The sequence below is a fragment of the Psammomys obesus genome, unplaced genomic scaffold, assembly GCF_907164565.1.
Source record: "Psammomys obesus unplaced genomic scaffold, mPsaObe1.curated_primary_1811, whole genome shotgun sequence".
In the NCBI taxonomy this organism is placed as follows: Eukaryota; Metazoa; Chordata; class Mammalia; order Rodentia; family Muridae; genus Psammomys; species Psammomys obesus.
This window is the reverse complement of record NW_026585894.1, coordinates 21,995,462-22,020,142: the sequence shown is the minus strand read 5'-3', so window position 1 is coordinate 22,020,142 and position 24,681 is coordinate 21,995,462. Positions and strand designations below refer to the sequence as shown.

Genomic DNA, 24,681 nt, shown 5'->3' with positions numbered 1-24,681 from the left:
AAGGGAAGGGAAGGGAAGGGAAGGGAAGGGAAGGGAAGGGAAGGGAAAAGTAGGGTGGGGAAAGAATTGTAGCAATACCATTCACTAGTGATCCATTAATAAAATGTAGTTTCCCATATTTGTTGGTCAAGAGGTCATAATTCATAAGGTACTCAACACAGATTCCATTTAGTGAGGCTGTTGTCTGGCCACTCTAGGTACAGCATAGCATTGAATTAACAAGCAGAAAAGAAAGTTGCTGTCTAGATGGGGTGTTTAAGGTTAACAGAAATATATTAGTTTACAATGATAACACCTTAGGTGTATACCATAGCATGCCTGGAATGTAGGAATTTCTCAAATGTCTCTTAATAGTCCTACTTTATACAATAAAATGAATAGAAAATTATAATTTAACTCAGGGAAGACTGTTAATATGCTCAAAGCTTTCAGGAATGATGTTTTTGTGTTGGTCCATCAAAGAAAGAATTATAAACAGCCTAGGTGCTTTCTGAAGAAAAAAAGAATGATAGTAGCGAGGGGAATATGGGAAGAAAGTACTTATTGATATAATTGTAGAAATAAGAAATATTATACTTAAAAATATTATACTTATGTTTCTTCCTTATTTTAATGCAAAGATATTTACTTATTCACTAGCCAGATACATTTATTTTCTTTGGTTTTTCATCACCTTATCTAGTGCAAAATAAAATCATTAAGTTTACTTAAGACAGCACAGCTTAGATATGCAAGTGACAAGGTATCAAAGGAAGAGTGTGAATCAGCTTGGAAAAAAAATGAACATGACTCAAAAAAATGAACTTTGTAATCTCTTTTGGGAAAAGAGCATTTTTTTTTCAGTTGTATCAGGCAGCAAAAAGTCTTAATAATATCTTTATACAGAGCTGTGTATGGAAGCTAGCTAGATTCATTAAGCATGAACTTTAATGGTTTTCTCAAACTGCCTAGGCTGAGGTACACTTCCCAGAATTCCCTCCCTTGTTTGGTTCCAGTTAGGAACAACCACAGGGGAGATTTTGGGGGTTTTGAGATTGGAAGGGAAGCACTGGACATTCTGAAACACACATATTCCTGCTCTGCTGACTCACCTCATTAGTGTGAAGCAGCAACTGGGCTTGCAAATGACCTGCATTTCCCAGACAGATTCTCCTTCTTTTTCTCCCTCCTAGGCCATACTGTGCATTTATTTTTAAGACAAAATAAAATTCCACTTCTCCTAGATGTCCTCAGTACTAAGGTCAGAAATAAGGAAGAACATGATTTCTGGTTCTTCTTTGTTGGTTCTGGCCTGTTCTTGATCTTCTCTACTTTAAAAGTCTTTCCTCCCTTACTCTTTGTTCCAGGATCATGAAGCTCCAGCAACAAACAGACCCGGAGACAATAGCTATATAGAGCCTGCTCAGCCAGCTCCCACAGTTCCATGAAAGCAGTTGTCTTTAATGCATCCATATCAGACTGCTTTAATGTACTTCTTACTGATATTGCTTTTCTGGTTGATCTTGCATTGAAGCTGCTGAGGAGCCAGCATGGAGGAAAAAAAAAAAGAAAACATGTCAAGATTACAATGCAAATGGAGCAACAATGTGGGGTGTGGGGCTATCCAGAAATAAGTCCAATTGAAATTCAGTAGAAGAATGAGGGAAGGTCGTGGATTTGAAATGTTTGATATGAAGGTCACAGCTATCCTTACCACAGTGGACAAGATCCTTGAAAATGTTAGAGAAAAAGAAAGGATAACCAAACAGGGAAGCTATAGTGAGTACAAACATCTGTATTTTAGTGGTGATGGGACATCTGAGTCGTATATCAATTTGGCTGCATCTATGACCTGAAGAAATAGATACAAGGGAACATGATTCAAAGTACAAATGAAAAATGGGAGTATGATCTAGGGCAAAGCCAAATAAAAGAAAAATGAAACAAAGTGAATAAATGTGGTCTAAATGCTTTCTTTTTAATATTTATTATATTTTTAATTATACATATGTGTATGTCTGTGTGAGTGTGTCAGATCCTTTGGAACTGGTGTTACTGGCAGGTATGAGTGGCCATGCAGGTGCTGGGAATTGAAACTGAGTCCTCTGGAAGAGCAGCCATTACTGTCAACTGCTGAGCCAGCTCTCCACTCCCTACTTATTTAAAGATCATATTTATATTTATGTTGATATTTTATGTGCATGTACATCTATCTGTACATCAGAAAAGATCATCTGATCCCAAGAAACTAAAACTCGGAAACATATATGACTGTAGCTGGTACAGAGAACTCCAGACTTCTGAAAGAGTAGCTTGTATTCTGTTTTTTTTATTTTCTATTTAACTTTTATTAATTACACTTTATTCATTTTGTATCCCCCCCTAAGCCCCTCTTCCTCCCCTCCCGATCCCACCCTCCCTTCCCTTTCTGCATGTATGCCCCTCCCCAAGTCAACTGATGGGGGAGGTTCTCCTCTCCTTTCTGATCTTAGTCTATCAGTTCTCCTCAAAAGTGGCTGCATTGCCCTCTTCTGTGGCCTGGTAGGGCTGCTCCCCACTCAGGGGGAGGTGATCAAAGAGCAGGCTAATCAGATTATGTCAGAGGCAGTCCCTCTTCCCATTACTAGGTAACCCACTTGGACACTGACCTGCCATGGGCTACATCTGTGCAGGGGTTCTAGGTTATCTTCATGAATACAACTTGGTTGGAGTATGAGTCTCTGGGAAGTTCCCTGTGTTCAAATTTTCTTGTTCTGTTGCTCTCCTTGTGGAGTTCCTGTCCTCTCCAGCTCTTACTATTTCCCACTTCTTACATAAAATTCCATTCACTCTGCCCAACAGTTGGCCATCAGGCTCAGCATCTGCTTTGATAGTCTGCACGGCAGAGGCTTTCAGAGACCCTCTGTGTTAGGTTCCTAGTTTGTTTCCTGTTTTCTTCTTCTTCTGATGTCCATCCTCTTTGCCTTTCCGGATGGGGATTGAACATTTTAGTTAGGGTCCTCTCTTTTGCTTAGTTTGTTTAGATGTACAGATTTTAGTGGGTTTATTCTATGTTGTATGTTTATATGAGTGAGTATATACCGTGTGTGTCTTTTTGCTTCTGGGACAACTCACTTAGGATAATCCTTTACAGGTCCCACCATTTACCTGCAAATTTCATGATTTCCTTATTTTTCATTGCAAAATAATACTCCATTGTATAGATGTACCACAGTTTCTGCATCCATTCTTCAGTTGAGGGGCATCTGGGCTGTTTCCAGCTTCTGGCTATTACAAATAAAGCTGCTACAAACATGGCTGAGCAAATGTCCTTTTTGTGTACTTGAGCCTCTTTTGGATATATGCCTAGAAGTGGTATGGCTGGATCTTGAGGAAGCGCTATTCCTAGTTGTCTGAGAAAGCGCCAGATTGCTTTCCAGAGTGGTTGTACAAGTTTACATTCCCACCAGCAGTGGAGAAGGGTTCCCCTATTCCACAATCTCTCCAGCATGTGTTGTCACTTGAGTTTTTCATCTTGGCCATTCTGATGGGTGTAAGGTGAAATCTCAGGGTTGTTTTGATTTGCATTTCCCTAATGGCTAATGAGGTTGAGCATTTCTTTAAGTGCTTCTCTGCCATTCGATATTGCTCTATTGAGAATTCTCTGTTTAGCTCTGTTCACCATATTTTAAGTGGATTACTTGGTTTGCTGCTTTTCAGCTTGTTTAGTTCTTTATATATACTGGATATGAGTCCTCTGTCAGATAAAGGATTGGTGAAGATTCTTTCCCAATCTGTAGGCAGTCGTTTTGTTTTGATGATGGTGTCCTTTGCTTTACAGAAGCTTTTCAGTTTCATGAGGTCCCACTTATTGATTGTTGCTCTTAGAGCCTGTGCTGTTGGTGTTCTGTTCAGGAAGTTTTCTCCTGTACCAATGAGTTCTAGGGTATTCCCCACTTTTTTTTTTCTAGCCGATTTAATGTGTCTGGTTTTATGTTGAGGTCTTTGATCCACTTGGACTTCAGTTTTGTGCAGGGTGATAAGTATGGATCTATTTTCATTTTTCTACATGTAGACATCCAGTTGGACCAGCACCATTTGTTGAAAATGCTATCTTTTTTCAATTGTATGGTTTTGGCATCTTTGTCAAAGGTCAGGTGTCCATAAGTGTGTGGGTTTATTTCTGGGTCCTCTGTTCGGTTCCATTGATCCACCATTCTGTTTCTATGCCAGTACCATGCAGTTTTTATAACTGTTGCTCTATAGTACAACTTAAGAACAGGGATGGAGATACCTCCAGAAGATCGTTTATTGTAGAGGATTGTTTTAGCAATTCTCAGTTTCTAGTTATTCCATATGAAGTTGAGAATTTTTCTTTCCAGGTCTGTAAAGAATTGTGTTGGCAATTTGATGGGAATTGCATTGAATCTGTAGATTGCTTTTGGTAAAATGGCCATTTTTATTGTTAATCCTGCCAAGCCATGAGCATGGGAGATCTTTCCATCTTCTCATATCTTCTTCTAATTCTTTCTTCAGAGACTTGAATTTTTTTCATACAAGTCTTTGACTTCCTTGGTTAGGGTTACTCTGAGGTACCTTATGTCATTTGTGGCTATTGTGAATGGTGTTGTTTCCCTAATTTCTTTCTCAGCCCTTTTGTCTTTTGTATACAGGAGGGCTACTGATTTTTTTTTTTAGTTAATTTTGAATCCGGCCAGTTTGCTGAAGGTGTTTATCAGCTGTAGGAGTTCCCTGGTAGAGTTTTTGGGGTCACTCATGTATACTATCATATCATCGGCAAATACTGATAATTTGACTTCTTCTTTTCCAATCTGTATCCCCTTGATCTCCTTCGACTGTCTTATTGCTCTAAGCAAGGACTTCCAGCACTATGTTGAAGAGATATGGGGAGAGTGGGCAGCCTTGTCTTGTCCCTGATTTTAGTGGGATTGCTTGATGTTTCTCTCCGTTTAGTTTGATGTTGGCTATAGGCTTACTTTATATTGCCTTTACTATGTTTAGATATGTGCCTTGTATCTCTGATCTCTCCAATACTTTAAACATGAATGGATGTTGGATTTTGTCAAATGCTTTTTCAGCATCTAGGGAGATTATCATGTGGTTTTTTTTTTCTTTCAGTTTGTTAATATGGTGGATCACATTGATGGATTTCCATATGTTGAACCACCCCTGCATACCTGGGATGAAGCCTACTTGGTCATGGTGGATGATATCTTTGATGTGTTCTTGGATTCGGTTTGCAAGTATTTTGTTGAGTATTTTTGCATCAAGGTTCATAAGGGAGATTGGCCTGAAATTCTCTTTCTTTGTTGGATGTTTGTGAGGTTTAGGTACCAAGGTGACTGTGGCTTCATAGAATGAGTTTGGTAATGTTCCTTCTGTTTCTATTTTGTGGAAGAGTTTGAAAGGAATTGGTGTGAGCTCTTCTTTGAAGGTCTGGTAGAATTCTGCGCTGAAGTCATCTGGTCCTGGGCTTTTTTTGGGGGAGGGAGACTTTTGATGACCGCTTATATTTCTTTGGGGTATATAGGACTATTTAGTTGACTTACCTGGTCCTGGTTCAGCTTTGGTAAGTCAAATCGATCAAGAAAATTATCCATTTCATTTAGATTTTCAAATTTTGTGGTATATAGACTTTTGAAGTAAGTCCTAATATATTGTTTGGATTTCCTCAGTGTCTGTAGTTATGTCCCCCTTTCCATTTCTGATTTTGTTGATTTGGGTGGTGTCTCTCTGCATTTTAGTTAGCTTGGCTAAGGGTTTGTCGATCTTGTTGATTTTCTCAAAGAACCAGCTCTTGGTTTCATTGATTCTTTGAATTGTTTTATTTGTTTCCAATTGATTTATTTCAGCCCTGAGTTTGATTACTTCCAGCCGTCTACTCCTTCTTGGTGTGTCTGATTCTTCTTTTTCTAGGGTTTTTAAGTGATCCATTAGGTTGCTTGAATGAGCTGTCTCGAATTTCTTCTTGAAGGCACTTAGTGCTATGAACTTTCCTCTTAGCACTGCTTTCATTGTGTCCTACAAGTTTGGGTATGTTGTGTCTTCATTTTCATTGATTTCTAGAAAGACTTTAATTTCTTTCTTTATTTCTTCCCTGACCCAGCTGTCATTTAGTAACAAGTTGTTCAGTTTCCATGTGTGTGTAGGCTTTTTGTTATTTCTGTTATTGTTGAGGTCCAGCTTTATTCCATGGTGATCAGACAAGATACAAGGCATTATTTCAATCTTCTTGTATCTCTTGAGGATTGCTTTTTGACCAACTATATGGTCTATTTTGGAGAAGGTTCCATGAGGTGCTGAGAAGAAGGTAAATTCTTTTATGTTTGGGTATAAGATTCTGTAAATGTTTGTTAGGTCCATTTAGTTCATGACCTCTGTCAGAGACATTGTTTCTTTGTTTAATTTCTGTTTTGTTGACCTATCCTTTGTTGAGAGTGGGGTGTTGAAGTCTCCCACTATTAATGTGTGGGAATCTATATGTGGTTTATATTTTATCAATGTTTCTTTAACAAATGAGGGTGCTCTTGTATTTGGGGCATAGATGTTCAGGATTGTGATGTCTTCCTGGTGGAATTTTCCTTTGATGAGTATGAAGTGTCCTTCCCCATCTCTTTTTATTAATTTTGGTTGAAAGTCTATTTTATCAGATATTAGAATTGCTACTCCTGCTTGCTTCTTGGGTCCGTTTGCTTGGAAAGTCATCTTCCAACCCTTTACCCTCAGGTAATGTCTATCTTTGTGTCTTAGGTGTGTTTCTTGTATGCAACAGATTGCTGGGTTTTGTTTACGTATCCATTCTGTTAATCTGTGTCTTTTTACTGGAGAGTTGAGTCCATTGATGTTGAGAGAGATTAATGACCACTGGCTGTTAGATCCTTTGATTTTAATGTTGGCTGTGTTCATAAGGTTGTGTGCTTGCTTGCTTTTTGTTTTGCTGTAGTAAGGTTAATTATTTCCTGTGTTTTCTTGACAGAAGCTAATTTTCTTGGGTTGTATTTTCCCTTCCAGTGTCTTCTGTAATGCTGGATTTGTGTGTAGGTATTGTTGAAATTTGTTTTTGTCATTGAATATCTTGTTTTCTTCATCTATGAGGACTGAGAGTTTTGCGGGGTATGGTAGCCTGGCCTGACATCTGTGTTCTCTTAGGGTCTGCATGATATGCGTCCAGGCCCTTCTGGCTTTCATAGTTTCTGTTGAAAAGTCAGGTGTGATTCTAATGGATTTGCCATTATACATTACTTGGCTTTTTTCTCTTGCAGCTTTTAGTATTTTTTCTTTGTTCTGTATACTTACTGTTTTGATTATTATGTGGCGGGAGGATTTTCTTTTCTGGTCAAATTTGTTGGGTGTTCTGTAGGCCTCATTTATTCTTATTGGCCTCTCCTTTAACTTGGGGAAATTTTCTTCAATGATTTTGTTGAAAGTATTTTCTGGGCCTTGGAGAAGGGAGTCTTCTTTTTCCTCTATACCTATTATTCTTAGGTTTTGTCTTTTCATATTGTCTTGGGTTTCTTGGACGGTCTGTGTCAGGAATTTTTTGGATTTAACATTTTCTTTGACAGATACATCGATTTCTTCCATTGTATCTTCTACACCTGAGATTCTTTCTTCCATCTCTTGTAGTCTGTTGGTTATGCTTACCTCTGTAGTTCCTGTTTTCTTCCCTAAATTCTTCCTCTCCATTATTTCCTCCATTTGTGTTTTCTTTAATTTTTCCAATTCTATCTTCAGGTCTTGTGTTGTTTTGTTTACTTCCTTCACCTGTCTGATTGTACTTTCCTGTTTTTCTTTTAGTTCCTTCAATTCTGTTTCTTTTATTTCATTCAGTGCCTTAAGCATTTCCTTTCTAAAGGCCATAAACTGTTTGGCTGCAGCTTCTTCTATTTCTTTACAGATGGCAATATTCTGTTTGAGTTTATCTTTCTCTATGTCTTTACATATCTTATTTGTTTCCTCTGTTATCATCTTCATGAGCATAGTTGTTAGGTCATCTTCTTGAATTTCAATTATGGTGGGGTCTCCAGGGCTACTTGCCCCTGGATAACTGGGTTCAAGAGATGCAATATTGCTCTGTCTTTTGTTGCTTGAGCTTTTACGCTGGCCTCTACCCATTGTGCTATCTTAGGTGTTTGGGGTTATTTTCTGGTGGTTCCTGGGGATCCTGTGGTGGAAAGAATCCCCTTTGCAGAAAGCTGGTTTTTCCTGAAGGATATCTTCTCAGCTTTTTGGGTATAGTCCCTGGATGGCTGGCGTTTTTTCAGGAGTTGCTGCTGCTCACCTCAGGGATAGAGACCTGAGTGGTAACTGTGGCCTTTGTTAGTTGAGAGTGTTCTCCTCTCACCCAGGGAAGTCCTGAGGACAGCTGCCCTGTTTCTGGGTTTCTTGCTGTAAATTTAATGATCAGCTGTTGTGACCCAGTTGGACATCTGGTACGCAGCAACTCTTTGTGCCTGTGTCTGGAGCACAGCTGAGTGATGGTGGCTCAGCACCGCCGGTCTGCTAGTCTTTTTCCAGGGAAGGATTGGGTGATTTAAGTCAGTACAGTTTCCTTCCTTCCCTGTGGATTCTCTGGAAACAGGGACTCCCACTCTCTTTTTTTGCCCTGGTGCGCACTGCTCAGTCTCTGCCAGCTGGCTGGCCACAGAAACTGCCTGTGTATGGATCACAGCTGAGTGATGGCGGCTCAGTCTCCGCCAGCTGTCTGGTGCGCAGAAACTGCCTGTGTCTGTCTTTCCAGCGTTTGGGAGCCTGGGTGTCTGCCTAAACTGGGTAATTTTCCCGAGACCTTTTCGGGGTGGGGGTGTCGGCTGAGTGCTCTGAGATCAGACTAGCCGTTTCCCTCCCTGTGAGTTTGCACCGGACAGTGAAACTCATTCGCTGGTGCCCTGGTGCCCACAGTTCTATCTCAGGTGGCGAATCAGGCGGGCAGGCAGGCAGGGCTCTGTGTTGGAGCCTGGGTCCCCGGCTCTGGCTCCGGGCTGGCTCCTGGGGCACCCGTGAAACGCGAGTCTTTTCCAGGGGATATCTGGGTGACCTAAGGTTGGTCCCAATCATTTCCTGTACCGTGGGGTTATCTCTCGGCTGAAAATTCCAGTCTCTGATAGTGTGGTGCGCACGGTTCAGTCTGGGACCGTGACCAGAGACACTGGCTTGTGGATCTGGGCTGGGGCTGGGCCTGGCGGCCGGCAGCCAAGCGTCTGGCGGAGCCGGGATCTCTTCCGAGGTTTAGCTCGGTGAGTTAAAAGCTGATTGAATCCACCTCCGTGGGGTATCCTCTCACCTGGGAAACACAATGATGGTGTTTTATGGCTGCAAGTTCTGATTGCTGGTCACTGTGCTGATCCTGCTGCTGCTGCTCAGAATGAGAGTCTTCCCAGCGCCAACATCTTGCCCCACCTCCCTTTAGTTGATTTTTTATCCTGATGCCTTGCTGTAGGTGTTTATCAGCTAAAGGAGTTCTCTGGTTGAATTGTTGGGATTGGTCATGTAGACTATCATATCATCTGCGAATAGTGACACTTTGACCTCTTCTTTTCCAATTTGTATCCTCTTGATCTCCTTTATCTCTAGCTAAGACTTCAAGTACTATGTTGAAGAGGTATGGAGAGAATGGGCAGCCTTGTCTTATCCCTGATTTCAGTGAGATTGATTTAAGTTTCTCTCCATTGAGGTTGATGTTGGCTATAGGCTTGTTGTATATTGTCTTTCCTATGTTTAGATATTTGCCTTGTATCCCTGATCTCTCCAAGACTTTAAACATGAATGGATGTTGGATTTTGTCAAATGCTTTTTCAGAATCTAAGGAGATGATCATGTGGTTTTTCTCCTTCAGTTTGTTTGTGTGGTAAACTACATTGATGGATTTCCGTATATTGAACCATCCTTGCATGCCTGGGATGAAGCCTACTTGATCGTAGTGGATGATATCTTTGATGTGTTCTTGTATTTGGTTTTCAAGGATTTTATTGAGTATTTTTGCATCAATGTTCATAAGAGAGATAGGTCTGAAGTTCTCTTATTTTGTTTGGTCTTTGTGTGGTTTATGTATCAAGGTGATTGTGGCTTCATAGATTGAGTTTGGTAATGTTCCTTTTGTTTCTATTTTGTGGAATAGTTTGGATAGAATTGGAGTTAGCACTTCTTTGAAGGTCTGGTAGAATTCTGCACTGAATCCATCTGTCCCAGGGCTTTTTTTGGGGGGAGGGAGACTGTTGATGACTGCTTCTATTTTCTCGGGGGATATAGGACTATTCAATTTTTCTACCTGATCTTGACTTAATTTTGGTAGATGGAATCTATCAAGAAAATTGTCCATTTCTTTTAGATTTTCGAATTTTGTGCCATATATGCAGGTATGAGTGGCCATGCAGGTGCTGGGAATTGAAACTGAGTTCTCTGGAAGAGCAGCCATTACTTTCAACTGCTGAGCCAGCTCTCCACTTCCTACCTTTTTAAAGATCTTATTTATCTTTTATGTTGATGTTTTATCTGCATGTACATCTATCTGTACATCAGAAAAGGTCATCTGATCCCATGAAACTACAGTGATAGATAGTTCAGAGTTTTAGCTGGTGCAGATAATTGAACTCCAGACTTCTGAAAGAGCAGCTAGTATTCTTAACCACTGAGCCATCTCTGTAGCCCATTTTTTAAAATAGAAAATTTTTTTCTTTTTCTTTTTTTAATTATAGTTTTTTTTATATTTTTAATATTAGTTAGTTTATTAACTTTGTATCCCAGCTGTATCCCACTCTCTCATTCCCTCCCAATCCCACCCTCCCTCCCTCATCTCCTCCCTGCCCCTTTCCAAGTCCACTGATAGGGGAGGACCTCCTCCCCTTTTCATTTGAGCCTGTTTTATCAGGAATCTTCAGGACTGGCTGCAGAATCCTCCTCTGTGGCCTAGCAGGGCTCCTCCTCCCTCGGGGCAGTGGGAGATCAAAGAGCCAGTGATTGAGTTCCTGTCAGAAATAGTCCCTGTTCCCTTAACTAGAGAACACACTTGCATACTGAGCTACCATGGGCTAGTTCTGAGTAGGGATTCTAGGTTATATCCATACATGATCCTTGGTTGGAGAAACAATGTCATAAAAGACTTTGTTCCCCCCCCAAAAAATTTTTTAATGATTTCTGTATTCTCATTTCTTGTGCATTGGTGTTTTGTCCACTTGTGTATGTCTGTGTGAGGGTATCTGATTACCTGGAACTGGAGTTAGACAGCCGTGAGCTGTCATGTGAGTGCTGGGAATTGAACCAGGGTCCTCTAGAGGATCAGCCAGTGCTCTTAACCACTGAGCAATCTCTCCAGGTTTCTTGATTAATGACTGAGACCCATAACTTCAAAGGCTTCATTCAACTTAGGTTTTAATTTGGTTAATAGCATAGTTACTCCTCTTTTCTATTAGACAAGTAGTGAAAACAGGAAGCCAGACACTTCACAAGCAGAAATAGCTTAATATGGCAATGAAGAAATAATCTGTATCCTTGAAGCTATGAATTTGAAAATGACTTTTTTTGCATACAGACTAGTTTCAGAGGTGTCTCAACACAAATAGAATTATAATTATTTGCACAGTTCTCTACATATAGAGAAAAAGGGGGTACTTGAGTGCACCATTTCTAGTTCTAATTGGATTGGCTCAGGTTTCCTTATTCAGCAGGCTGCCAACAGAAGATAAGTTTGAGCTGCCTTCATGCAGAAGCCTCCAGTCTTTCAATAGTCTTTCCCTGTTCTTCCTAATCTTTGGTAATTCTGGTGAACCTTTAGGTACTTCCCTGTGGGCTTAGCATTTTAGAATGTTGATTCATTCATAAAGGATTTGCTGGAAGTGACGGCCTTATGGTATAGTTCAAGTCAAAACTGCTCCACAGTTAGTTCTAGAATATATAAAAAGGTGTCCAGCTGCAACAACAGGCAGCATACATTACCATTTAACTCTCTCCTTCCTGCTCCCTCTATATATTTGCTTTATAGGTTGCCACTCATGCTTATTACCATGGCCTTTCTCTTCCTTTTCCTAAAGACTTTCCTTGGATGCAGAATATCTCTGACTCATTGGAAGGTCCTCAGGGAAAGCAGAGGACACACAGAAACCCTGCTGTTTGGCCAGAACTCTGAGGGCTGAAGCCAAGTGAAGAACCAAAGCCAAGCTTAAAAACAATGAGTTAATAGTCGTTCCTGGCTTTGCATCATGTTGTTAATGATAATTAATCAAATGCTTCATTTAGCCAAATCCTATGGGACTTTTTGTTCCAAGAGTTTTCCAAAGATCAGTCTTCTCTGACCCTTTAGTAAATATCCAAAGCAAAGTTGATGCTTGGAATGGTTACATGATTTGCACAAGAGTTGAACACACTCAAGCCAAATAAAGGTTTTGAGTTATAAAATATTTTTCATATAGTTTCCTAATGCTTCCCTAATTTGCTCTGTATCCAACCTCTGCCCAGGGCTATTGTAGGCCTAAATTGTACTTTTCTACATCACGTAAGATATATGCTCCTCCTCATTTGCCTCATTCTTCCTTCTTTTAAAAAGGAATACACTGTGATGTCTTTAGGGTACATGATCTAGTATGGTGCAATCCAATGCTCGATATATTGCATTCTCAATGGATTATATTACAGGACAACCTCACTGCTCAGTTTATCTTCAACTCCCCCCAAAGCAGCCTAAATTCTTGCTTCAGTTGTGAAAGGCTCCCTGTAAAATATGGCATGGCCGTTACAACTGGATGGACTTTGGAAGAGAGAGAAAACAGGGAACAGGACAGGAGCATACCACAGAAGGTCTTTGAAAGACTGTAACCAGCAAGGTATCAAAGCAGATTCTAAGACTCATAGCCAAAGTTTGCGCAAAGTGCAGGGAATCTTATTAAAGAAGGGGGAGATAGAAAGATCTGGAGGGGACAGGAGCTCCACAAGGAGAGCAAGAGAACAAAAAAGTCTGGGCCCAAGGGTCTTTTCTGAGACTGATACTCCAAACAAGGACCATGCATGGAGGTAACCTAGAACCTCTGCACAGGTGTAGCCCATGGCAGTTCAGTATCCAAGTGGGTTATCTAGTAATGGGAACAGGGACTGTCTCTGACATGAATTCAGTGGCTGGCTCTTTGATCACCTCCCTCTGATGTGGGAACAGCCTTACCAGGCCACAGAAGAAGACATTGCAGCCAGTCCTGATGAGACCTGATAGGCTAGGGTCAGATGAAAGAGGAGGAGGACCTCCCCTATCAGTGGATTTGCATGGGGGGGGGGGGCTATGGGAGGAGATGAGGCATGGAGGGTGGTATTGGGAGGGGATGAGGGATGGGGCTACAGCTGGGATACAAAGTGAATAAACTGTAATTTATAAAAAATAAATTTAAAAAAAAGCAAAAATAAACCTTGGGAGATAATTCAGATGATCAGATCTTTCATGAATGGGATGTGTGGCCTTCTGAAAGAGGACTGAGGGAACATATTTGCCACTTCTAAAATGAATTGCAACAAGTAGGCACCATCTATAAATATCAATCAATCTCTCAGAAGAATCAAGCTGCCTTGTACCTTCATCTAGAACTTTGAAAAGTAAATTTATGTTATTTTCATATTATTTAGTTTATGGTATTTTGTTATATAATCCTAAATGTAGTAAGACAATTGTTCAATTTGGAGGTTAGAAAACAGTGAATTAATTATTTGACTGTATGTTAAAGGTTTTGATGTTTACCTGGTGGGCAATTTATCTTAACCCTCTAGTGGTTAAGTGTTCTTATAGTGAAGTTGCTGATGTGTCCTTGTGGTAACATGCAAGACTAACTTCACTGTATAAAATATGATTGGAGAAAAACTGGGAATACATGCATATATATGTTTATATTTACTATATATAATACATAATATAACATATTTATAAATACAGATTTAATATCTTGTAAACTTAGAAATTCTTTGTCAAAGTGCTGAATCATAAAGTTTTAATTTGAACTAATCCTATATTGGAGACTTGATCTTTAGTTGTTTTACAAGGTACTATAAAACAGGAAATAGAGCCTTGCTGGTGAAAGAAATTCACTGTAAGTGTGCCCTGGACACATATTCACTGGTGCTAAGTCCTTACTGTTCTCCTTTGCTTCATGGATATTGAAGGCAAATAGCTTTCTTTGAAACCCGCCCCTGCTTCCATGATATTCCTATCTTATAATAGGTCTTAACCCATAGAATCCAGTTGAGCATGGATGAAAGCCTTTAAAACGGCAAACCCAAACAAATATTTCCTCCTTTTAAGTTGTTCATGTCAGGTATCTGTCACAATGAAAGAAAAAGAGAAATCATCCCAAGCATTTGCTATGCAACTCTGAGTTTTATGGTAGGAGAAAGTTCAGCATGGGCTACAGTCCTGACAGTCATCAGGAAGGAGGTAAGGCTTAGCTTAGGTTTTGAAACATGAAAGCAGAGGTAGGAATGTAACCATAAATATAGAGGTGTGCTGTGTAGCACAGTAAAATCCTAATTAATTTTGCATAGCTGTGAGTAATATACTCGAGAGAACAATATAAAGGAGGAAAGGTTTATTCTGTACACATTCAAATATTCCAGCCCAGATCCTTAGCTCTGATGCTTCTTAGCTCAAGGTGAAGCAGAACATTGTTGTGGTGGGAAAGTGTTAAGGAGCAGGAGGATATCCACCTTGTGATGACAAGAAACAGAGAGGAGGGCCTAGGAGCCAAGTATAACCTTCAAAGGCACACTCCCATTGGTCTACATCTTGCCATCACTTAAGGTTTTCAGAACTTCACCAAAATAGTACCAAATCTGAGGACCAAGCACTCAACACAGGAGCCAGTGGAGTAACATCTATCTCATACTGAAACAATGAAGGGTGGAACAGAATGATCATGGTCAGGGACAGTGGTAAAGGGAGGTGGAAAGATAAACTGCCTGACAAAATATATGGAACTTTATAGAGGACATTGAAATCTGTGTGATCACAAAGCCCAGAATTACAGGTGAAATGTAAAACATTTCAGAGAAATGTAAAATATGTTCCTAAGGTGTCAAAACATGCTTCTGAAAAACTTGACTTGTACCTTTGACTTGTTCCTTCTATGATCAAATAGTGAGGAGCAAGCCATTCGTGACTAATAGCATTTTTTTTTGTGCACGTGTGTGAGTTGGAACAAGAAGAAAATACAATGAGAAGATTAAAATTATCTGTAACATGATCTGTGAGATAATGAAAGATTTTAGAAAGCTTATGCCTTTTAAAATGCATATGTAATAAATATATGTAACTCATAAGTTACATGAATAAAATAAAACAGTGTCTGATAGATTTAGCTATGGCAGTGGGTACAATGAATAATAAGAAGGAAAATCTTGAGGCAGGAAATTGATGCTTCAGACACTGTTGGTTGTCAACCTCCATCCCTTGAATACATTTCACAGCTGGCAGAGCCCCAGTTTGGATCAATTTTACTGTCTTCTCTACAGGACTTAGGAGACATTGATTTCATTCCACCATAGAGGGCAGATCCACTTGTAAGCCTATTATAACAGAGTTGTTCTCCCTAAAAGAAATCCATTTAGTAGTGTGCATTTATTGCGGAAGGACTGTTGATGATTATTAATATTTAACATTGAGTTTTCTTTTAGTTAAACATCAGTTATTCCTAAACTATATGAGTACCCAAATCACCACATTGAGCATTTAATTAATTAACCTAGATTATTAAATTATTTATTTATTTATTTATTTTTTTCTTTAATTAACCTAGAGCACAATGCTGGGCAATAATCACTCCATCTTAAACCTCCTAGCCTGCCTAGCTTCCTCTTAATCAGATTTCCCACATTATACTTGCTTTTTAGTCATATCTTAGGTCCAATTCATTTCTCTTGATGTTTCCTGGTCCTCTCTTCTCTGGTCTCTCCTCCCACCATCTTCTTTCTCTTCCCCTCTGGACTAGGATGTCCCACCCTATTCTCTTCATTGCTCCACATTGGCTGGTTATTTTTATTACTAATACAAAGAACAAACAGTAGCATGTTTACACAGACTTGAGAAAGTTAATGTTTAGAATGTGCATCACAATGCAATGTCTGGATTAAAATCAGATAGTGGGGTAGAGAAATCAGCATTTGAATTAACAAGGTAATATATATATATTTTTTTTTCATTAGAATATTATACCAACAAAGGACACTGAAGTGGGAGAAAAGATCTGTGAAATGATTTCATCCGTATAAGGTTCCTTGAAAAGTGGATTGTGAGACAGCAAAGAGTATGCAGGGAGTTCACAAAAGAATATAATAGGAAACTTGTGGGATGAAAGTAAACACAGTAAGAGAACGTGATATAAAAACCTGAGATGTAGTCTCATTGAAAAGGCCTCAGCCAACCTGACAAGGAACTCTGAAGGTAGAGCTAAGTCATTATTTTGTGTTTCGATGAGGAGACTTGAACTGATACACTCAAGGCAAAGAGTTATTATTAGCCATTTGGTGCTCTTAAGAAGAGAATGACATAGTACTTGAAGTCCTAGATAGACAACAACTAATAACAACTAATAGGTCCTACCTTATTAGAAAACTGAAGGAGATCAAGGGGATACAAATCAGAAAAAAAAATTCAAAGTATCACTATTCACAGATGATATGATAGTATACATGAGTAACCCCAAAAGTATCAACCAGAGAACTCCTTCACCTGATAAACCTTCACAAAGTGGTTGGATACAAAGTTAACTCAAAAAAATCAGTAGCTCTATTTATATAAGAAAGAAATTAGGGAAACTACACCCTTCACAATAGCCACTAAATAAGTACCTTGGTATGACTCTAACCAAGCAAGTGAAGGACTTGTTTGAAAAAAACTTCGTCAATGAAGAAAGAAATTGAAGAAGATATCAGAAGATGGAACGATCTCCCATGTTCATGGATCAGTAGGATTAACATAGTGAAAATGGCCATCCTGCCAAAAGCAATCTACAGATTCAATGCAATTCCCATCAAAATACCAACACAATTCTTTACAGACCTTGAAAGAAAAATTCTCAACTTCATATGGAATAACAAAAAACCCAGAATTGCTAAAAAAAAAAAAAAAAAAAAAAAAAAGAAAAGAAAATTCTTGTACAATAACAGATCATCTGGAGGTATCTCCATCCCTGATCTCAACCTGTACTACAAAGCAGTAATAATAAAAACTGCATGGTACTGACATATGATGTCAGTACAGAATGATGGATCAATAGAATCAAATAGAAGACCCAGAAATAAATCACACACCTATGGATACTTGTATGGGAAAAAGACACCATCTTCAACAAATGGTGCTCATCTAACTGGATGTCATCATGCAGAAAAATGTAAATAGATCCATATTTATCACCCTGCACAAAACTCAAGTCCAAGTGGATCAAAGACCTCAACATCAATCCAGATACACTAAATCTGTTAGAAGAAAAAGTGGGGAAGAGCCTTGAGCTTATTGGTACAGGAGACAACTTCCTGAACAGAACACCAACAGCACAAGCTCTAATAGCAACAATCAATAAATGGGACCTCATGAAACTGAAAAGCTTCTGTAAAGCAAAAGACACTGTCGTCAGAACAACAGGACAACCTACAGACTGGGAAAGTATCTTCACCACCCCTATATTTGACAGAGGGCTAATATCCAGAATATATAAAGAACTGAAGAAGTTAAACAACAATACATCAAGTAATCCAATTAAAAAATGGGGTACAGAGCTAAACAGAGGATTCTCTGTAGAGGAATACAGAATGGCAGAGAAGCACTTAAAGAAATGCTCAATGTCCTTAGTCATCAGAGAAATGCAAATCAAAACGACCCTGAGATTTCTCCTTATACCCATCAGAATATCCAAGATCAAAAACTCAAGAAACAACACATGCTGGAGAGGTTGTGGAGAAAGGGGAATCCTCCTCTATTTGCTGGTGGAAATGTAAACTTTTACAACCACATTGGAAATCAATCTGGCGCTTTCCCAGATAATTAGGAATAGTGCTTCCTCAAGATCCAGTTATACAACTCTTGGACATATACCCAAATGATGCCCCACCATGCACTAAGGCACAGAGGGTCCACATGCACCCCCTTGCAGGCTTATGAGGTAATCTCAGAGTGCCCACAGTTTTCTACTCTGAGATTTCGGTCTTGTTTGGCCAATAGTGTAAGGAGGCACCTGAAGTTATGAGCTCCCTGCTGCTGCTGCTGCTGCTGCAAGGTGAATGTGCAGCCTATAGTTTGCCGCTCTGAGACACCAGAGAAGTACACGGGGGTGGGGGGGCAAGCTGGATCTAATCTGTCCCAGCTCATGGGTTGTCCCCTCTAGCCTGGGAAGCCTCAAAGTCTTTGCTCTGGCTTCAGCCTGGAATCCACTCACCAATTTTGTAAGTTTGGATCTTCTGACCTTCAGAAATTGTGCCCACTGGTCGCTTGGAGAGTTTTGTTGCTGTTGTTTAGTTAATTTCAGCCACTTTGCTAAAGGTGTTTATCAGTTGTAGAAGTTCCCAGGTAGATTTATTGGGGTCACTCACGTATACTATTGTACCATCTGCAAAAAACTGATACTTTGATTTATTTTCTGATTTTAATCCATTGATGTCCTTTAATTGTCTTATTGCTCAAGAAAGGAATTAAAGTACTTTGTTGAAAACATATGGAGAGAGTGGGCAGCCTTGCCTTGACCCTGATATCAGTGGAATTGATTTAAGTTTCTCTCTGTCTAGTTTGATGTTGGCTATAGGCTTGCTGTATATTGCCTTTACCATGTTTAGGTATGTGCCTCGTGTTCCTGATCTCTCCATCACTTTAAACATGAATGGATGTTGGATTTTATCAAATGCTTTTTCAACACCTAAGGAGATGATCATGCATTTTTTTTTCTTTCAGTTTGTTTATATGGTGGATTACATTGATGGATTTTCTTATACTGAACCAGCCCTGCATACCTTGGATAAAGCCTACTTGGTCATAATGTATAATATCTTTGATGTGTTCTGGGATTCAATTTGCCAGTACTTTTTTTTCTGTTTGAATTTTATTTTATGTTCTACCTTTTCTTCGCAGTCTTATAGATCTTAATAATTTCCAGTGTATGAAAGATAACAGGATTCTGAACATGAAAACTGTACACAAAATAGTGTGCTGGCACTGCCCTTCTGGTCTGTTCCTCTCGACTCCTCTGGCCTGTTCGTTTTTTAAATTTTTATTAATTACACTTTATTCACTTTGTAATCCGCCAATAAAACCATCCCTCCTCCCCTCCTAATCCCACCTTCCCTCCCCCTTCTCCACCCATGCCCCTCCCCAAGTCCACTGATAGGGGAGGTCTTCCTCTCCTTCCATCTGATCTTAGTCTATCAGATCACATCAGAAGTCGCTGCATTGTCTTCCTCTGTAGCCTGGTAAGGCTGCTACCCTCTCAGGGGGAGGTGATCAAAGATCAGGCCAATCAGATTATGTCAGAGGCAGTCCCTCTTCCCATTACTATGGAACCCACTTGGACACTGAACTGCCATGGGCTACATCCGTGCAGAGGTTCTAGGTTATCTCCATGCATGGTACTTGGTTGGGGTATGAGTCTCAGGAAAGACCCCTGTGCTCAGATGTTCTTGTTCTGTTGCTCTCCTTGTGGAGTTCCTGTCCTCTCCAGATCTTACTATTTCCCACTTCTTACATAAGCTTTCATGCACACTGCCCAACAGTTGACCATAAGTCTCAGCATCTGCTTTGATAGTTTGCAGGGCAGAGCCTTTCAGAGGCCCTCTGTGGCAGACTCCTAACTTGTTTCCTGTTTTCTTCTTCTTCTGATGTTCATCCTCTTAGCCTTTCTGGATGGGATTGAGCATTTTAGCCAGAGTCCTCCCTCTTGATTATTTTATTTAGGTGTGCAGATTTTAGTAGGTTTATCCTATATTATATGTCTATATGAGTGAGTATATACCGTATATACCATGTGCATCTTTATGCTTCTGAGATAGCTCACTCAAGATGATCTTTTCCAGATCCCACCATTTACCTACAAATTTCATGATTTCCTTTTTTTTTTTATCGCTGAGTAATATTCCATTGTATAGATGTACCACAATTTCTGTATCCATTCCTCGGCTGAGGGACATCTGTGTTGTTTCCAGCTTCTAGCTATTACAAATAAAGCTGCTACAAACATGGTTGAGCAAATGTCCTTATTTCTACTTGAGCCTCTTTTGGATATATGCCTAGGAGTGGTATAACTGGATCTTGAGGAACAGCTATTCTTAGTTGTCTGAGAAAGCGCCAGATTGATTTCCAGAGTGATTGTACAAGTTTACATTCCCACCAGCAGTGGAGGAGGGTCCCCCTTTCTCCACAACCTCTCCAGCATGTGTTGTCACTTGAGTTTTTGATGTGGCCATTCTGATGGGTGTAAGGTGAAATCTCAGGGTCGTTTTGATTTGCATTTCCCTGATGGCAAATGACGATGAACATTTTTTAAGTGTTTCTCTGCCATTCAATATTCCTCTACAGAGAATTCTCTGTTTAGCACTGTTCCCCATTTTTTAATTAGATTACTTGGTTTGCTGCTTTTCATCTTCTTTAGTTTTTTATATATACTGGATATTAGCCCTTTGTCAGATAGAGGGATGGTGAAGATTCTTTCCCAGTCTGTAGGCAGTCATTTTGTTCTGACTACAGTGTCCTTTGCTTTACAGAAGTTTTCAATTTCATAAGGTCCAATTTACTGATTGTTGCTCTGAGAACCTGTCCTGTTGGTGTTCTGTTCAGGAAGTTGTCTCCTGTGCCAGTGAGTTCAAGGGTATTCCACACTTTTTCTTCTAAATGATTTAATGTGTCTGGTTTTACGTTGAAGTCTTTGATCTACTTGGATTTTAGTTTTGTGCAGGGTGGTAAGTATGAATCTATTTGCATTTTTCTACATGTAGACATCCAGTTAGACTAGCACCATTTGTTGAAGATGCTATTTTTTTTTCCATTGTATGGTTTTGGCATCTTTGTAAAAAATCAGGTGTCCATAAATGTGTGTGTGTTTATTTCTGGGTCTTCTCTTCGGTTCCATTGATCCACCATTCTGTTTCTATGCCAGTACCATGCAGTTTTTATAACTGTTGCTCTATAGTACAACTTATGATCAGGGATGGAGATACCTCCAGAAGATCGTTTATTGTAGAGGAATGTTTTAGCAATTCTGGGTTTTTGTTATTCCATATGAAGTTGAGAATTTTTCTTTCCAGGTCTGTAAAGAATTGTGTTGGTAATTTGATGGGAATTGCATTGAATCTGTAGATTGCTTTTGGTAAGATGTCCATTTTTACTATGTTAATCCTGCCAATCCATGAGCATGGGAGATCTTTTCATCTTCTGATATCTTCTTCTAATTCTTCCTTCAGAGACTTGAAATTTTTTTCATACAAATCTTTGACTTGCTTGATTAGGGTCACACCAAGGTACTTTATGTCTTCTGTGGCTATTGTGAAGGGTTTTGTTTCCCTAATTTCTTTCTCAGCCCTTTCGTCTTTTGTATACAGGGAAGCTACTGATTTTTTAAGTTAATTTTGTATTCAGCCACTTTGCTGAAGGTGTTTATCAGCTGTAGGAGTTCCCTGGTAGAATTTATGGGGTCACTCAGGTATAGTATCATATCATCTGCAAATAGTGATACTTTGACTTCTTCCTTTCCAAACTGAATCTCCTTTGATCACCTTCAATTGTCTTTTTGCTCTAGCAAGGACTTCTAGAACTATGTTGAAGAGATATGGAGAGAATGGGCAGCCTTGCCTTGTCCCTGATTTCAGTGGGACTGATTTAAGATTGTCTCCGTTTAGTTTGATGTTGGCTATAGACTTGCTGTACATTGCCTTTATCATGTTTAGGTATGTGCCTTGTATCCCTGATGTCTCCAATACTTTAAACATGAATGGATGTTGGATTTTGTCAAATGCTTTTTCAGCATCTAAGGAGATGATCATGTGGTTTTTCTCCTTCCTTTTGTTTATATGGTGGATCACACTGATTGATTTCTGTATATTGAACCACCCCTGCATGCCTGGGATGAAGCCTACTTGGTTGTAGTGGATGATATCTTTGATGTGTTCTTGTATTCGGTTTGCAAGTATTTTGTTGAGTATTTTTGCATCAATGTTCATAAGGGAGATTGGCCTGAAATTCTCTTTCTTTGTTGGGTCTTTGTGAGGTTTCAGTACCAAGGTGACTGTGGCTTCATACAATGAGTTTGGTAATGTTCTTTCTGTTTCTATTTTGTGGAATAGTTTGAAGAGTATTCGTGTTTGCTCTTCTTTGAAGGTCTGGTAGAATTCTGAGCTGAAATCATGTGGCCCTGGGATTTTTTTTTTTTTTTTTTTTTTTTTTTGGATGGGAGACTTTTGATGACAACTTCTATTTCCTTAGGGGATGTAGGACTATTTAACTGATTTACCTGTTCTTGATTCAACTTTGGTAAGCCGAATCAATCAAGAAAATTGTCCATTTTATTTAGATTTTCAAATTTTGTGTTAATATAGGCTTTTGAAGTAAGGCCTAATGATTATTTGGATTTCTTCAGTGTCTGTCGTTATGTTCCTCTTCTCTTTTCTGATTTTGTTGATTTGGATGGTGTCTCTTTACCTTTTCGTTAGTTTGGCAAAGGGTTTGTCTATCTTATTGATTTTCTCAAAGAACCAGCTCCTGGTTTCTTTGATTCTTTGAATTGTTTTATTTGTTTCTAATTTGTTGATTGCATCCCTGAGTTTGATTATTTCCATCTGTGTACTCCTCTTTGGTGTGTCTGTTTCCTTTTTTCTAGGGCTTTTATGTGAGCCATTAAGTTGCTTGAATGAGATGTTTTAAATTTTTTTCTTGAAGGCACATAGAGCTATGAACTTTCTTCTTAGCACTGCTTTCATTGTGACACATAAGTTTGAGTATGTTGTGCCTTCCTGTTCTTTGATTTCTAGGAAGTCTTTAATTTCTTTCTTTATTTCTTCTCTGACCCAGCTGTCATTTAGAAGCAAGTTGTACAGTTTCCATATGTGTGTAGGCTTTTTGCTCTTTCTGTTGCTGAGGTCCAGCTTTAGTTTACGGTGGTCAGATAGGATACAAGGGATTATTTCAATCTTCTTGTATCTGTTGAGGTTTGCTTTTTGACCAAGTATATGATCTGTTTTGGAGAAGGTTCCATGAGGTGCTGAGAAGAAGGTAAATTTTTTTGTGTTTGGGTAAAAGGTTCTGTAGATGTGTGTTAGGCCAATTTGATTCATGACCTCTGTTAGAGTTATTGTATCTTTGTATAATTTCTGTTTTGTTGACCTGTCCTTTGTAAACAGTGGGGTGTTGAAATCTCCCACTATAAATGTGTGGGGACCTATGGTGTGGTTTAAGTTTTATTAATGTTTCTTTTACAAATGTGGGTACTCTCGTATTTGGGGCATAGATGTTCAGAATTGTGATCTCTTCTTGGTGGAATTTTCCGTTGATGAGTATGAATTGTCCTTCTCCATCCCTTTTGATTAACTTTAGTTCAAAGTCTATTTTATCAGATATTAGAATGGCTTCTCCTGTTTGCTTCTTGTGTCCATTTGCTTGGAAAACCATCTTCTAGCCTTTTAGGTTCAGGTAATATCTATGTTTGTGACTTAGGTGTGTTTCTTGTATGCAACAGGTTTTGGGTCTTGTTTACACATCCATTCTGTTAGTCTCTGTCTTTTTATTGGAGAATTGAGTCCATTGATGTTGAGAGAGATTAAAGACCACTGGCTGTTAGATCCTTTGATTTTGATATTGGCTCTGGTAGTTTGTTTGTGTGCTTGGTTACTTTTTGTTTTGCTGTAGTGAGGTTATTTATTTCCTGTGTTTTCTTGAAAGTAGTTAGTTTTCTTGGGTTGTATTTTCCTTTTAGTATCTTCTGTAACACTGGTTTTGTGTGTAGGTATTCTTGAAATTTGTTTTTGTCATTGAATATCTTGTTTTCTCTGTCTATGAAAACTGAGAGTTTTGCTGGGTATAGGTGCCTAGGCTGACATCTGTGTTCTCTTAAGGTCTGCATGATATGACATCAGTCCAGGCCCTCCTGGCTTTCATAGTCTCTGTTGACAAGTCAGGTGTGATTCTGATGGGTTTGCCATTATATGTAAAACCTATGGAACACATCACGAATTTGCATGTCATTCTTGCACAGGGGCCATGCTAATCTTCTATGTATTTTCCTTTTTAGTACATGTGCTGCCACAGCAAGCACACAACTGTGTAATTTTTGTCTTTTAAGTATGCATGTGTATGTGTATGTATATACATATTTAACACTAATTTTGATTATACAGTTGCCAAAGCAGAAAAAACTATATAGATGAAAGATATGTCCTTTAATAACTAATTTAGATATGATAAAGTATAAAATAGAAAAAGAAGAACTCTGCAAAGAAGGTTCTAGGACCATAAGGATCAATGGGTAATAGGTTTTCTCGTGATGTTAGTGGCTGATTCAGGATTTTCTTTGCTTACAAAAAAAGTGCCTCCATTTATCTGCAGGGTAGGATTTTTGAAGCACTGTATATAATGACTGTAGTGTCCTTTTCTTTTCAAAATAAGGACAATGTTTACTGCCACAATCAAGTTAAGTATGTGATGGAGAGAAAGGTAACATAAATTTGTTTTCTTCTTTGCTTTCTGGACCCAGATAAAAGGGATGGTTCTGCTGT

The 24,681-nt window shown here is 39.1% G+C and overlaps 1 non-coding gene across 1 annotated transcript; it reads right to left on the bottom strand.

The window, feature by feature from the left end:
* Positions 1–24,116: 24,116 nt before the first annotated feature.
* LOC129671037 (U6 spliceosomal RNA) lies at positions 24,117–24,221 on the bottom strand. The gene has a single exon (XR_008719291.1). It is a non-coding gene; the product is annotated as a U6 spliceosomal RNA (small nuclear RNA).
* Positions 24,222–24,681: the final 460 nt, after the last annotated feature.